The sequence below is a fragment of the Emys orbicularis genome, chromosome 7 (assembly GCF_028017835.1).
Source record: "Emys orbicularis isolate rEmyOrb1 chromosome 7, rEmyOrb1.hap1, whole genome shotgun sequence".
Lineage (NCBI taxonomy): Eukaryota > Metazoa > Chordata > Testudines > Emydidae > Emys > Emys orbicularis.
This window is the reverse complement of record NC_088689.1, coordinates 39,909,551-39,924,060: the sequence shown is the minus strand read 5'-3', so window position 1 is coordinate 39,924,060 and position 14,510 is coordinate 39,909,551. Positions and strand designations below refer to the sequence as shown.

General features: G+C 38.8%; 1 long non-coding RNA gene across 2 annotated transcripts in view; it reads left to right on the top strand.

Moving 5' to 3' along the window:
- Positions 1–6,292, top strand: part of LOC135881197 (uncharacterized) — a 278,680-nt gene extending 272,388 nt beyond the window's left edge. The window contains exons 3-6 of one of the 2 annotated variants that reach the window (XR_010561536.1): positions 2,346–2,517; positions 3,698–3,756; positions 4,731–4,825; positions 5,655–6,292. This is a non-coding gene — a long non-coding RNA (uncharacterized LOC135881197). The remainder of the gene's footprint in view (positions 1–2,345; positions 2,518–3,697; positions 3,757–4,730; positions 4,826–5,654) is intronic. The other variant, XR_010561535.1, reaches the window with a different exon arrangement.
- Positions 6,293–14,510: the final 8,218 nt, after the last annotated feature.

The window sequence follows — 14,510 nt, the reverse complement described above, 5'->3', positions numbered from 1 at the left end:
ACCTTCCAAGTCATGTTGTAAAACTTAATTAATACTTGTAAAACATTTTTAGTTCCTTGGATGAAAGGTAGTATGTAAATCTCTAAAGTATTATTATCGATCCATGTACAAAATTACTTCAGGAAGACTTTGACAAATATGATACAATATTTAGTTCTACCTCTAAAGAAAAAAGAAAAACACTAGACTGAGAAAGTATTTGTAGAAGTGCAGGTGATGCAAAGCTACCTTTCATATGTCTTTTGACAGTTCATTTACAAGTCAACAAATGAGCATAATATATGCTGACAAGCAAATGATCCGCCTTACGCATTGCTTCATCCCAGTCTTTGCCTTTATGCTTTACTATTTTATTAGGATCTTTTCATTTCCTTTGAAAATTGTTAGTTCCTATACATCTTAATCATATTAATAGTGATTAAAATTTTAATTAAAAACATATACTAAAAAGACTGACTTTAAAATATGTAACTTTTTATAATGAAACTAAGGAAATGGCTGGTGAATCCTTTTGATATGAAGACCAAGAATCAGAGAAATGTAGGACTGGAAGGGACCACAGTGGATCATCTAGTCCAGCCCCCTGCACTCAAGGCAGGACTAAGTATAACTAGACCATTCCTGAAGAAGATAAAGAATATATGTTCTGACAAAACCAAACTCTAGTTATGTTGCTATCATTATTCATATCTGAAACAATGGCTTGTGAGAAGTTAACAAAAATGTTTGGGAGATACTTTGTGTAAAATTATTGTATGATTTTCTTCATTAAGATAAAGCTAATTTCATAAAGCATCTATCGGCTATAAGAAATATCCTGTTAAATATTCATGAAGGGTGAGATTTTTTCAGTGCTGACTAGGGGATTTATTTCATTTTAATGGGAGTTGTGTGGCTAAAATTCTATTTTGCCTTTGAAAATTTCAACTGAAGTTTATACAGTAACTCCTTGCTTAATGTTTTTTTCACCAGACAAAAGACTATTTTATACACACACACACACACACACACACACACACACACACACACACACACACACACACACACACACACAGTATAAGTTTTAAACAAACAATTTAAAACGGTACATAGCAATGATGATTGTGAAGCTTGGCTGAGGTGGTAAAGTCAGAGGGTGGGATATTTCCCAGGGAATGCCTTACTGCTAAGTGATGAACTAGCACTCAGCTGAGCCCTCAAAGGTTAACACATTGTTGTTAATGTAGCCTCACACTTTACAAGGCAGCACAAATGGAGGGAGTGGAGACAGCATGGCAGACACAGACAGAGAGACACACCGTGTGTGTGTGTGTGTGTGTGTGTGTGTGTGTGTGTGTGTGCGTGAGAGAGAGAAATGTGCATTGCCCCTTTAAGTACCCTGACCCCACTCTAAGTACACTGCCTTTTTAAGTAGATCAGCAAGTTGAGACAGCAGCTGCTGCCAGTAAGCTCCCTCCATCCTGAGCTCTGTCGTGTCCCCGCCCCCTGCTCTATGAAGATGGGGTAAGTGGGGGGGGCAGGAGCAGGGGGGAGGGGACACCCTGACATTAGCTCCCCTCTTCCCCCACCCCCGCACAGCAAACAGGAGGCTCCTGGGAACAGCTCCAAGGCAGAGGGCAGGAGCAGCACATGACAGTGGCGGAGGGGATAGCTGAACTGCCTGCAATTGATCGCCTGCTGGGCGGCTGCCACACAGGGAACTTAGGGATGCGGGGAGCTGATGGGGGGCTGCCGGTCCACCCTGGTTCCAAGCCCCCACCAGCTAGCTCCAATGGGCTGCTCTTTCTGCAAGCAGTGAACAAAGCAGGCAGTTGCCAAACGACGTTATAAGGGAGCATTGTGCAACTTTAAACAAGCATGTTCTCTAATTGATCAGAACGTAACAATGAAACAACGTTAACCGGGATGACTTTAAGTGAGGAGTTACTGTATTAAACTATATATTAACCTTAGGTTAGCTCCTCAGGAAGCTATCATATTATGAACAGGAATGAATTATAAAAGTTGGATTTTGGATGGTATGGTTTACTGTTTAGAGTAGATAATTGGGAGGTATTTCTCCTGAGTTCTATACCAAACTTTTTCACTGACTCACTAGTGCAGGGAAGAATCTGGCTTCATATTTTCTCCATTCTCAATTCCCCATTTTGTTTGTCTGCACATGTATGTGTACCTACATCTTGGTGTCTCTTTACTAGAAGAAAATCCATTAGTATGCATTAAGGAGTATGTCTTTATTAAAGTCAGTAGTACTATGGTATTCTACAATATAGATCTGACACTGTTGCTGTGGAATGTGGAGGCATTATTCTAAAATATGTCACTTTGTTTTTGTTTTTTAAAAGGGTCATCTTGATTGCAGGAAACTGAAGCTCTTTCTAGCTCAGGAACTACTGAAAGTAAGGGTAATTTTCAGAATTGCTGTGCATAGATAAATATTCTGGAAACTCCAACACAGCAGAGAGACTGCTGGAATCTTTTCAAGAATCTCTATCTTTTGAAAACTTTCGTCAAAAGGTATGCCTTTAAGAACCTTCTAGGGCATTTAGTGGGTATGATTTGGTGATGCAACATTACTGGTAATTCTGGTGTCTTGCCAGTGTTCTTGCATTTGGGTTTGAGTACTGCTAAGAATGTGGCAGCATTAAAAACCCTTAGCAATAAAGTTGTTGTTCCACCTTTATGAAACAAATGATTACTATGCACTACTATTGGAGACCGCTTATTGCTAATGCATGTTATAATGAAGTAGGTGCTCATTCTGCATAAAGGCTTGCACACTTCCATCAATTAGATGCCAAAAATTCAGGAACCTTATGCCTATAGCCAAAACATTCAGTTATAGAAATATAGATGTAGCGATCATTAAGAAAACAGACTACAATAGGGATTAGCAAAACAGTAACAAATGAAGCAAAGTAAACTACATGCAAAATTTAGCCCCTTGGCATTTAATCACTGCAAGAAATTGGCTTAAAAGGAAGGGAAGGAGTGTTCTACATTCTAGAGTTATATTGTGTATTTAATCTTGCAAGGTGCTTGGATACTGTGATTAGTGCTGGAGATATAAATAAAAAAAAGGAATGAAACAAAGTACACAATCACAGAGAAAAGAAAGCCACAGCATCAGAGTGGGTAAACTAGTTATTACCCTTTTAACTATCTTATTTGCTAGACATAAGAGAAGAGTTCACAGGACAGAATGTAGGAGAATAAGGCTACTGCAAGGTTATATGCTCCTTGTAGTTAGAGAGACAAAGTGGGTGAGGTAATATCTTTTATTGGACCAACTTGTGTTGGTGAGAAAGACAAGCTTTTGAGCTTACACAGATCTCTTCTTCAAGTCCAGACCTGAAGGCAGATCCAAAAATCAGCAGGGCATGCTCTCATCTCCTGCAAGCTGCTTATACCCCTGGGCGCTCACAGCTGTCGTTCCTAAATGTAACTGCAACATTCTGTCTTTCTCACAGTAAAGCAGAGAGTTAAAATAGTCCCTCACAGTTGAGCTCTGACACACTTTGCAGTTTCATATATAACATTTACAAAACTCCCCTTCCCACTAATTGGAAATACCTGAGCTCATGCTATGTCTGTCTGTCTCTCTCTCTCTTTCTCTCTCTCTCACTGATTAGCAGGGGGATATCACTCATCCTTGTAACCTCTTCATTCCAGTGGTTCTGCTATTGTTCTCTTTCAGGGCCAGAGCTTCATAGGCACCCAGCTGGCAGAGGCTATCCTAGCCCCATCCCGTCTCTGGTCAGTCTGTCCTACTCTGGGGACGTTTCTGGATACTTTTCTGGATGAACCTCTGTGTTCATGCTCTTAGCATTCTGCCACCAGCAGAGCCAGGTTTATTCTAGCAAGGAGTGGTTTGGCACATTGGATCTGTCATGATAGTACTGGTATGTCATAAGAACATAAGAACGGCCATACTGGATCAGACCAAAGGTCCATCTAGCCCAGTAGTCTGTCTTCCAACAGTGGCCAATGCCAGGTGCCCCAGAGGGAACAGAACAGGTAATCATCAAGTGATCCATCCCTTGTCGCCCATTCCCAGCTTCTGGCAAACAGAGGCTAGGGACACCATTCCTGCCCATCCTGGATAATAGCCATTGGCCCTTGCCTTTTGTTGTTTTTGAATATTATACAAACCTTGTGGTGCTTTCTTGCCTGGGTTTCCTTCCTACTACAGTGTTGCTACCCTACACTTGGAACTTCTTTGTTGTCCTAGTGAATTGTTGACATCCCTCTCTTAACTGAAATCTACCCTTAAACGTACTTTCAGGGATAACTTGCTCAAATAGTTACAAAATAAATTTATAATTTAAAAAGATCCAAATCCTTACCTAGCATAAATCAATGTAGCTCCATTACTTTATGCCATTGGAAGATCTGGCCCATCTGCATCACAGTGAAATCAGACTCTATATAAGACTTAAATTTTCTGGAGAAGGAACTGTATCTTCCCCTAGCTTTATCCATTGCTGTCTACATAGTATTTGCCTCATAAATAATATGTAATGTTTTTAACAAGACTCTTTCATAATATCCCAAGCCCACATTTCTCTTACATGCAGTAAGTTTTTTCCCTCCCATTGGAAGTAAAAAATGAACAGTAATGCAATGTAGCAATAGAAGTTGATTCTGCAACTTACAGCATTCTTTCTATATTTCTCTGTGCTTTTTCTCTATAGTCCATAGATATTGACATATGCTCTCTCCTTCTCCAGGCTCTTCTCATGATGTATCTCAACCCTACTGATCCTGTAAGAAAGATTCAGCCAATGGAAATAGGTCTACCCCTTCTGTTGAGAATTATATATAGGTAGGTTTTGCTACTCTCAAAGTACTTTCACTAGCATATCCTCTTGGAGAAACTATTGTTTGTATATCACAACCACACCTTTGAGACCTCTCTTCTTGCCTTGAGGTGAAAGTAACAAAAAGGGGAAATGAGTTAGTTTCATTTGCACCTACACCAGAGTTCTACATTGTAGGGGATTTTAAAGAAAAAATATGGAATATTTGTAGATATTGGCATGTATTACATCTTCCCCTTTACTTTACTTTTTAAAATACTTTTATTAACTTAAATCAGAGTTTGTGAATACTATTAGGTTTTGAAGAAAATCTGAACTACTCTGTAGGTTGGTGTTTTTCAGTGGCAACGCAGCTTTAAGAGCCTGTGGATTTTGGAATGGATGTTATAGTGCAGGGGTTGCGGCTTCCCGCCGCCCCCATTGGCCCGGGACGGCAAACCGCGGCCAGTGGGGGCCGCGATCGGCCGAACCTGCCGCGTCAGCAGGTAAATAAACTGGCCCGGCCCGCCAGGGTGCTTACCCTGGCGAGCTGCGTGCCAAACGTTGCCGACCCCTGTTATAGTGCATGAGTGAATAATGAAAATCATACATGTCTTAAAGAATGAAGTATTCTAATGATCTGAATGGGAATTAAGGTCTTTGCCAGTATAGGCAAAGACAAATATTTTACATATGATATAGGAATTCAGTTAATCTCTTGAAATGTAGACCTTCCAGGAGATGTCTCACAGTTTAAAGTTTTTATTATTGTGGTAATCTTTGTATGCTCTTAATGTAGCTGTTTCCTCGCCTTTTATCTTCCCACAACACTAATAAAGATATTATATTTTCTAGTACCTTGGAAGAACAACAATTGTTTGAGTTTCTAAGCTGATTTTCTACTTGTGCTTCAAGGGATCTCGAAATTCAAAAGCTTGGAAGGTTTTATGCTCTAAGCGAATATAGAAGAAGGGACAAAGATTTTAATGCAAGGTCATAAATAGAACTATTATTGTCACCTTTCCAGAATATAATTGCAGTTCAATTCAACTCTCTAATATACCTCCTTCTACTAATTAGATGTGTGAATTCTACCCTCCTCCTGACCCCTTCTCCCCAGAAAAAGAAGCATCAAGGAGAAGGTCATAGCTGAGGTAAATTGACATGCCCCTCTGAAATCGGGCATGTATATTTACACTAGCTGAGGATTTGAGTCTAATAATTCACTTTGACAATATTTAATCCCTCTCATTTGCTTTCCTGAATTTTTGTTAGCTAACATGTTCATGGCAAAAATGTTGCAAATATTTGTAATTGTGTATTTGAATGCACGTTCACATTAGAAATGTTTGTATGGCCATTTTGAAAGTTCTTTATGGGAGTCCTCCATTCAGGGAACAGATAAAATGCTATGTGACTTAGATGAAACTCTGTAAAGGCTGTACCCTTATGTTCACCACTTTTACAAGACTATGATAAACTTGGTACAAAGTATGCCTGGTGAGATATCATTTGAAAACTCATAATGTGCTGATCATTATTGTCATTGTAAAATGTGTGGCAATATTGTAGTTATAAGATTACTGTATAACATTACTGAGACATATTCCATGTTTAGAAAAGTAAGCACAAACCAGTTCCTCAGAGACAAAAGGGTAACTGACGCCTCAGCTAGGTGTGAAAATCAAAATGGACTATTGACTGATTTAGTGGCAATTCTTTGGCAGGTAAAAGGGTATGAGTGAGAAATTCACATTTTGGCAAAGATACAGCTAAAGATGATTCTCAAAGAAGAGAATTGCTATAAGACAAAAGAGCATACTCCCTAGTTACCCTTCTCCTCCCCTTCTCTCTACCTATGACATCCAGAACAACTGAAGGACAAGGAAAAGAGCATTGGCCAGGGGGAGGGGTCCTGCCTGAAAAGCATCCAGCCAGTAAGAGTGCAAAAAAACACGTGAGACAACTTTTTGGTTTAAGTTCACTTAGCTTGCTAAGTTAGATATTAATTTGCATTTTTCCTTTTATTTCTTTGTAACCAGTTCTGACTTTTATGACTCATTACTTGTAATCACTTAAAATGTATCTTTCTGTGGTTAATACTTTTTATTGTTTTATCTAAACCAGTGTTATTTGGATTGAAGTGTCTGGGACTTGCAATTTGCTGGTCTGTAATATAATTCAGGAATGGCTAGCTTTATCACTCTTGCAGCATAGCTGGGCGTAATTTAGTTGCTGAAGGCTATTTGTAAGCCGGCCAGGAGTATTTGATCTCACAGCAAAGCAGTGTAACAGGCACCTCAGGTTGGAGAATTCAGGGGACACAGCTGTCCAACAGTCCAGATTTTACTCTGGGTAATGTCACAAACTCCAAATTACAAAAAGCAAGTACTTGAAATAATAGCCCTGGCAGACATTTGCCATACCAAAATGTGTTCACATAAAGCATTTGTTGAATTTTTAAATGAAAATGTATTGCAGATTATTCATGAACATAACAATTGTTCAAGTTAGTTGAATACATTCTTCATTCACTTACAACTGATTTACATTCATAGAGCACACTCCTCCAAAAGGATCCCAAACATACAGGCTATTTACAGGGATCACGTCACATACCATTGACACAGAGGCACCCTATAGAGGAGAAAGAGAGCAACCAAGCAACAGTGACAGCAATAAAACACTTTAGGACAGATGTCTCCACCTGAAAAATCACAGTCAACTTAGCTTAGGTAGAATGTGATTATCCAGATGGACTATACCTTCTGTTGTCAAAGTGATAATATTAGAGATACTTATTGTACTATTGAGAATATTATGTATCCTTATTAGTATATCCTTAAGTACATTGGTCTTCTACAGTTCACAGTAAATGATCAATTTATGGAGGTCTGTATTAGGATATTATCTGATGTTCTTATCTATATTTCTACCTGATCTTTGAAAGGCAAGACATTCATTCAGACTCTAGCTACTAGAGTGAAGGTATGAGGTGAAGTAGGTTAATAGTCAATAGACTAACATCAGACATCAGGGGGCACCAGGACATTTAAAATTAGGCAATACAAAACAACAGAAAATATAGTGCAAGGGAACCATCCTACCCTAACAAGAGGATGGACAATATTTTCCATCTCTAATTTCTGTGATTATGTTGTTTCAGGGAGATTGACTGAACTAAATGCTAGAGGCAGTTCTAGGAAGAAGTGCTGATGTAATAAATATCTAAACTGGGTATGTCTAAAACACTTAACATTCTGGTGTTTAAGCACATCCTTCCCCAGGATTTCATAAGTGTATGCATATATTTCTATGGCTATCATTCCTGAGGAAAGTCTGCACAGAGAATATGCATTTTTGGCACTCAGTAATCCCCCATCATGGGGGTGTCAAAACAGTCTAGGCTAGGCACTGATCTGATGAACCAAAACCCTGCGACCAATGCAGGGAGACATTTGCAGGCAGAAGGATGCCAAGAGGAGATGGCCAACAATCAGAAAAAGCAGGCACTAGAGTATGACAGGTCAGCCTAGGACCTACTTGCCCTGGAGACAGGTACTCCTGGGAAACCTCTGTTCAGTTCCCTGCTCCACTACAGATCACTTCCTGTATGACCTTGGGTAAGTCACTTAGACTCTTTTTGTCTCAATTCCCCATCTATAAAATGGCAATATTTCCCTACCTCGCAGGGGTGTTATGAAGGATAAATACATTTTAAAAGATTGTGAAGCACTTTGAGACCTACTGATGAAAAGAATTTATTTAACAGCTAGGTGTTGTTATTATCTCTCTCTCCTGGCTGATCTAGCTAGTCTTCTACCCAGCAGACTAGCTAGATCTGCCCTAGCTAGTCTTCTACCCAGCAGACTGCCTTCTACCAAGGCAGACCAAGCCAAACATTCTTGTGTCCCCACTGGGGTGGGCCACTATTCCATAAATCGCAACCCCCCCTACTTTATACCATATATTTAGCTAACAGGTTGTCTCCAATGTCTTCTAGGGCTCAGGTGGTGAGGCTTCCATCAGTTTCATTGTAAGACTGGGTCCTGCAGGACACTGGGTACTCAGTCCCTGATCCTCCAAATCACATGCTTAAGTTTAAGCATATGTGTAGTCCCCATTACTTCCATAGGAGTATCCATGTGGTTAAAGTTAGGCATTTGGTTTAAATGCTCTGCAAGATCAGGGCCTTCGTGCTTAGCACCTTGCAGGCTCAAGCATCATGCTAACATTTCTCACAGACAGCTTATTAAAAATGTTCCCTTTTCTTACGTCTATCCCATTATCCCTGCTTACCTCCCCTTGGAGCACCTTAAATAATGTCTCACTAACCTTTGGTGTTTATAACCTTCAGATATTTGCAGCTGATCACATTCCCCCTTACATATTGTTTAGCTAAGCTACAAATATTTAGTTTAGTTCTTTAAATCTTTTCTCATTAGGCCATCTCTCCAGTCATTTAATCCATTTTACTGCTGTTATCTGAACTCCTTCCAGCTTTTCTACTTACTCCTGGTATTGAGCTGCCAAGAACTGATTATAGCCTCATTTCCAGGGCAGCAGAGAACCCGGAAAGTAAAATGCAATAACAAAATAGTAAAAATACTTAAGAGTTTTGTATTTATATTTCAAATAAGTGTTTGTTTATAAAGGGAAAACTAAAAAAAAAAAAATCATAAATACCCCTGAAGAAAGGGGCAGCTCTATAGACAGAGAGGGGAAGGTGAGTTTGAGATAATTAGGCCTCAGATGTGATCCTTGGAAACTGTGAAAGACAAAGAAGGCCAAATTCAGCCCTAGGTATAAACAGGCACAACTTCTAGTGAAGTTACTGGAAATTGTGCTCCAGAGTGTTGAGAAAGGAAAAGCTGTTAGAATAAATTGATCAGAGGGGATCTATAGCACAGACATTAAAGTGCCCAATGATCTGAGATTAAGTTGGGAAAGCACTGTACTGATGACACAGACTTAAAAATCCTAAGGGGTTGAGGTCATACGAGATTCTGTGTGTCTTCATCTCCCATTCCTATCTCTGCCTATGCATTCCCCTCCCATTCCCCTCATCACCTATGCATCAAAATCCAGTTTGCTAAGCCACTGCCCTTTTAATATCCCTCCTAAATAATCGCTTCTTTTACAATGCCCACAACAAGTGACTCAACAATAACTACAATGAACACAAAATGAACTCCTGGTCCCCTACCAGTTCCAAGTCATGGCTGCCTTTACCTTTCCCAGTGTGTCCTGTTTTCTGTATCTGTTAGTTTCGATTGTATACTTCTTTGTGCAAGGACTGTCTTTTCTGGTGCTATATAGCATTAATTTCAAAATAATCAAGGTAGTCCAGTTAGAATGTCCGTGTTTACAGGCTACATCCAGCTCCTCTTTATTTTTAGGCCTTGTCTACACTAGAAAGGGTTTGCAGTATAGCTATGCTAGGGAATACTAAATTTATACCAGCAAAAGAGTCCTTGAACAAAATAAGTTACCAGCAAAAACACTATTTTGATTATATAATTTGTTTCTACACTAGGGCTTTTGCTGGCATGGTTATGTCCATTAGAAGCGTGATTCCCCCTTGTCCCCCTCTGTGTCTAACTGACATAGCTATGCCAGCAAAACTTTTAAGTGCAGACTAGCCTCAGGCTCACTCTCCAGCCAGCTCCAACTGCACTTTTTTTTTTTTTTTACACTGACATGTCACTGTACTCTGCATCCAGAGTCCTCTTTCCAGACCTTACAGGTGCTAAAACCATGCAGAGTTTCTGAATGGTTTCTGAATGAAGTCTCCATTCATCATGGTTTTAAATCTATCCAGTTCTGAAGCTTTCACAGGATGAAAAGAGGCAACATTCTACTGAGGCATCTCTGACTAGGGAGAGACCAAGTGCTTGCAATATTTAGAGACAGAAAATGGTTAGAGCCCATTACAAAGAGTGCAAGAAACATGGGATGTAAGCCACTATTACTAAAGACAGGGATTCTGTAGAGAATCAGAAAATGGAAAGGAAGATCAGCAAGAGGGATTTAATTATCACTTTCAAGATCGGGAAAAAAATGTTCTAGGTGTCTGGGAACATTATTTAGAAGAGGTAGATGGGATATTGCATAACCAGTTGTGCTCAGGTAGAGGGATCTGGGTGCCCTGAATCCTGGATGTGTCAAAGAAATGTTGTTGGGAGTTGGAAATTAGAAGAATTGAGGATCAGGTGAAGGTAAGACGACCATGAAGGAAAGAGGATTTGTCTGGATTGAGACAAGGAAAAGAAAGGAGGAAAAGAAAAGGATGGCAAAAGAGAGAAGTTATTCAAATGGTTTGAATAATGCTGGATAAGCACTGAAATTCTTAAGTGAACTATTTTAGGGTCACCCATTTCTAATGGAAAAATAGGATTTGGTATTTACTCATGGACTCGAGACAGTGATGTAGAGTACTGAGATACTGAATTTTACTGACAAATTACAAGGCTCACATTTTCTAAAGGGAGTAAAAAAAGGTATAATCTAATCCACAATCTCTAATTAATATTTAAAACAAATGAGAACTAAGAAATTTCAAGTAAAATATCTCAAATATTCGTGACATACTAAATAGTTCTTTCATCTTCATCTCACCATTGATGTACCAGTACAAAGACATTAACTGACATAAATAACTTCTCAGTTTACCTTTTTTAAATGTTTTTTTGAGGACTACTTGTTTGTAAGAAAGCCAGTGGAATCATCAGCTCTTCTGCATTGCAAAACACATTATTAAGCAAAGTAGTCAGCAGAATTGGATAGACCTACTGATCCAGAAAAACTCTTAAACAAAGAAGATTGCTTGATTATATTTTTTGGCTTCAGTACACTTTTGAAAAAATGTTGAAAATGGAAGACAGTGGGATGATTAGATTCTTTACATATTTTTAAATAAGGGTGCCACTAGCTATTGATAAGCTGTATCAAAAGAGGCAATTTGGAAAGAGTGTTTTAGGAAAATGGATAATTCAGAGGCTTTTGTAATTAGATAGGAAGCCTTGAAACTCAATCACCAGTTGAACTGTAGCATAGGTTGGTAACAAATTTGTTTATTTACCATCTGATGGTTATTGGGTCCCTGTGTGAAATGAGTTGGAAGTCTCAACTCTGTTTCTAAAAGACAGGTATCCACACCATGAAAATTATTATGGTTGGCATTAACTGGAAACTCTGTTAACAATCACAGCAAGAGTCAGCATTAAGTGAGTCTGTGCCCTAAGCAAAATATTTTTTTAGTACTTGGATCCTAAGCTTAAGAAGAAAAAATAAAATAAAAACAATCTATGCATGTGTGTAAGAAAGAGGTAATAGTACAGTGTAGTACAAAGGTTCTCTTTGCATGAGTTTGAGATGATTCATTTTACTCCTGGCTCCCCCCCATTTCCCTCTCCCTCTTTCAGCGTACCTCTCTAAATATTCCATTGGCTTTTTAAATAAAATCTTGCTTTAATGAGCCCCTTGTAAACCCTTTCCTTGTCTATTTTGGTATGAAATATCACAAGCTTTTTATTATATTTTTGTAATATTCTTCTGCTGGAGAATTCATAAATTGATATATACATGTAGTCCCAGTTTAGCAACAACTTAGTGGCATCCTCACCACGGTATATGTTTAATATACAAAGGTCACACTAAAAATTATCTTGTATACTGAAAGATTCTGCCAAGGAAAGAGAGATTCACTATATTTAAAATTGGGACTAGCACAGGATCTGGTAGTATCTCTCAAAATGGAAGAAAACTTGAAGAGTGGTCATTGTACTTTAAGGGAAGCTGGAGAACATGATATTGCTTTTCTCAAATCTTACCCCCACCTCTGTTTTTCCAAATCAAGAAAGTGATCCATTCTAACATCTTTTCCTACCTCTGGGATTTCTTTAGAAGTATGGCTGTAGTTCTGGACTTAAGTTTATTTTGATGATGATAAATGACACTACCATATTACTTGTAGTGAACAGATCTGATATGATTGCCATTTCACTTATCTCATTAGTTCTTTCCTGCATTATGGGAAGCTGACTGATAAGACTTCATGCAGTAATAAAGCCACCATATGGGATTTTTATTGTTGCAAGAATGTTTGTGATATTATTCCTGGGATTTTACATACATATTTTGCTATATCAGCTGTTAATGTTTCCAGTATACATTCTTCAAAATAATCATTTGCATCCACTGTTTTCACTAAAGCACAGCACTTGTAGGTAATACAGGCCTGATATTTTGTTAAGCAGAGATGTCCTGAGCAGAACTTGTTTCTATGCCTGGATTTATATAAATTCTCTCTCAATACTGCTGAAATTTTCTCTTTTTAGAAGAATTGGAAATTGGGGGAAGGGGGAGGCTTGTCTAATAAAGTTACCTTAGACACAAGTTCAGAATCCTGCATAGAGTAAAGGCTTAGTTTGGAGACTCAGAACAATGTCAAATAGCCTTTTATCAATGCTTTCTACCTTCGTGCGAGGGCAAAGCAATAAGGTACTGCCATAGCTTTGTCTTACATTCCACTATCATATTTCAGATCCAAGAGTAGATTTTTTTCCCCCCAAAGCATCAATCAGCTGCAAAAATGTACTAGGAATATGCAGATTTGCTAAACCTAAGCAATTATTGTGAAATATCATGCAAATGCCTTTCCAGTCCAGAATACATGTTACAAACACATCAATGAGCAGACTGAGGGCAATACCCGAGCTAAATCGGCACAGCTACTATAGCGCATCTGGTGAAGACATGCTATGCCGATGGCAGGGCGTGCTCCTGTTGGCATATTTACTCCACCTCTGTGAGAGGCTGAAACTTTCAGCTGGAGAGCATCTCCCACTGACATAGCACAGGGTGGACACTGCTTTAAGCCGATGTAACTTAAGTTGCTTAGGGGGGTGTTGTTTTCACACCCCTGTGTGACATAAGTTACATTGACTTAAGTGGTAGTGTAGACCAGCCCTAAAGAGAGATCATTTTGCAATATACATTCATTTTATTGAAGCAGCAAAGAATCTCTTCATAAATGTGACACCTTGTCTCTATCCTTAAATCTAACAATGGACCTATTTTCATGAACTCTCCTAAAATGCATATATTTGGGAAATGTGCTATTCTACAACTAATTTTAACATGGGGAGAATGTGAATTTGTGTTTCAGTGTCCTAAGGAGAAAAGAATCCTATTGCTTTGTGCTGTAGTATCGAAGATAATGTGAAATTTTGGCTCTCTCTCTTTCCACACACTGTAGTATTAATTCTCACACAACTGTCCACTAGAGATTCCTTAGCATTTCCTAATACCTAACCACTGTGATAGAGAAATCTGGGGCAGTTGTCATAAAAACCAAGGAAAGGGACTAAAACCAGGAAGTGTCTCTTAATATAGGTAATAAAGATTCTGAAAGGTGAATGTTTAAGTCTTAGAGAAAAAGAGAAAATTTTAAAAAATATGCGTAATGAACATATATAATACAGTGTGTCCCTCATTCTATCCTGTTTGTGCTTCAAAAAGGTAGGTTGGTCATTATGTGCAAGCATCATAGATGTTAGTAGCTAGGAAACGTATATAAACTGTGGTGTGAATTGGAATTGTGGTATCACCCTGTGCCTAAACCCCCTGTGTCTAGGCCTGTCCAGTGTGGGCAAAGAGCTGCTACTGAGGGTATTGCCCTCAGTCTGTTAGTGACAAACTGGAGTTGAA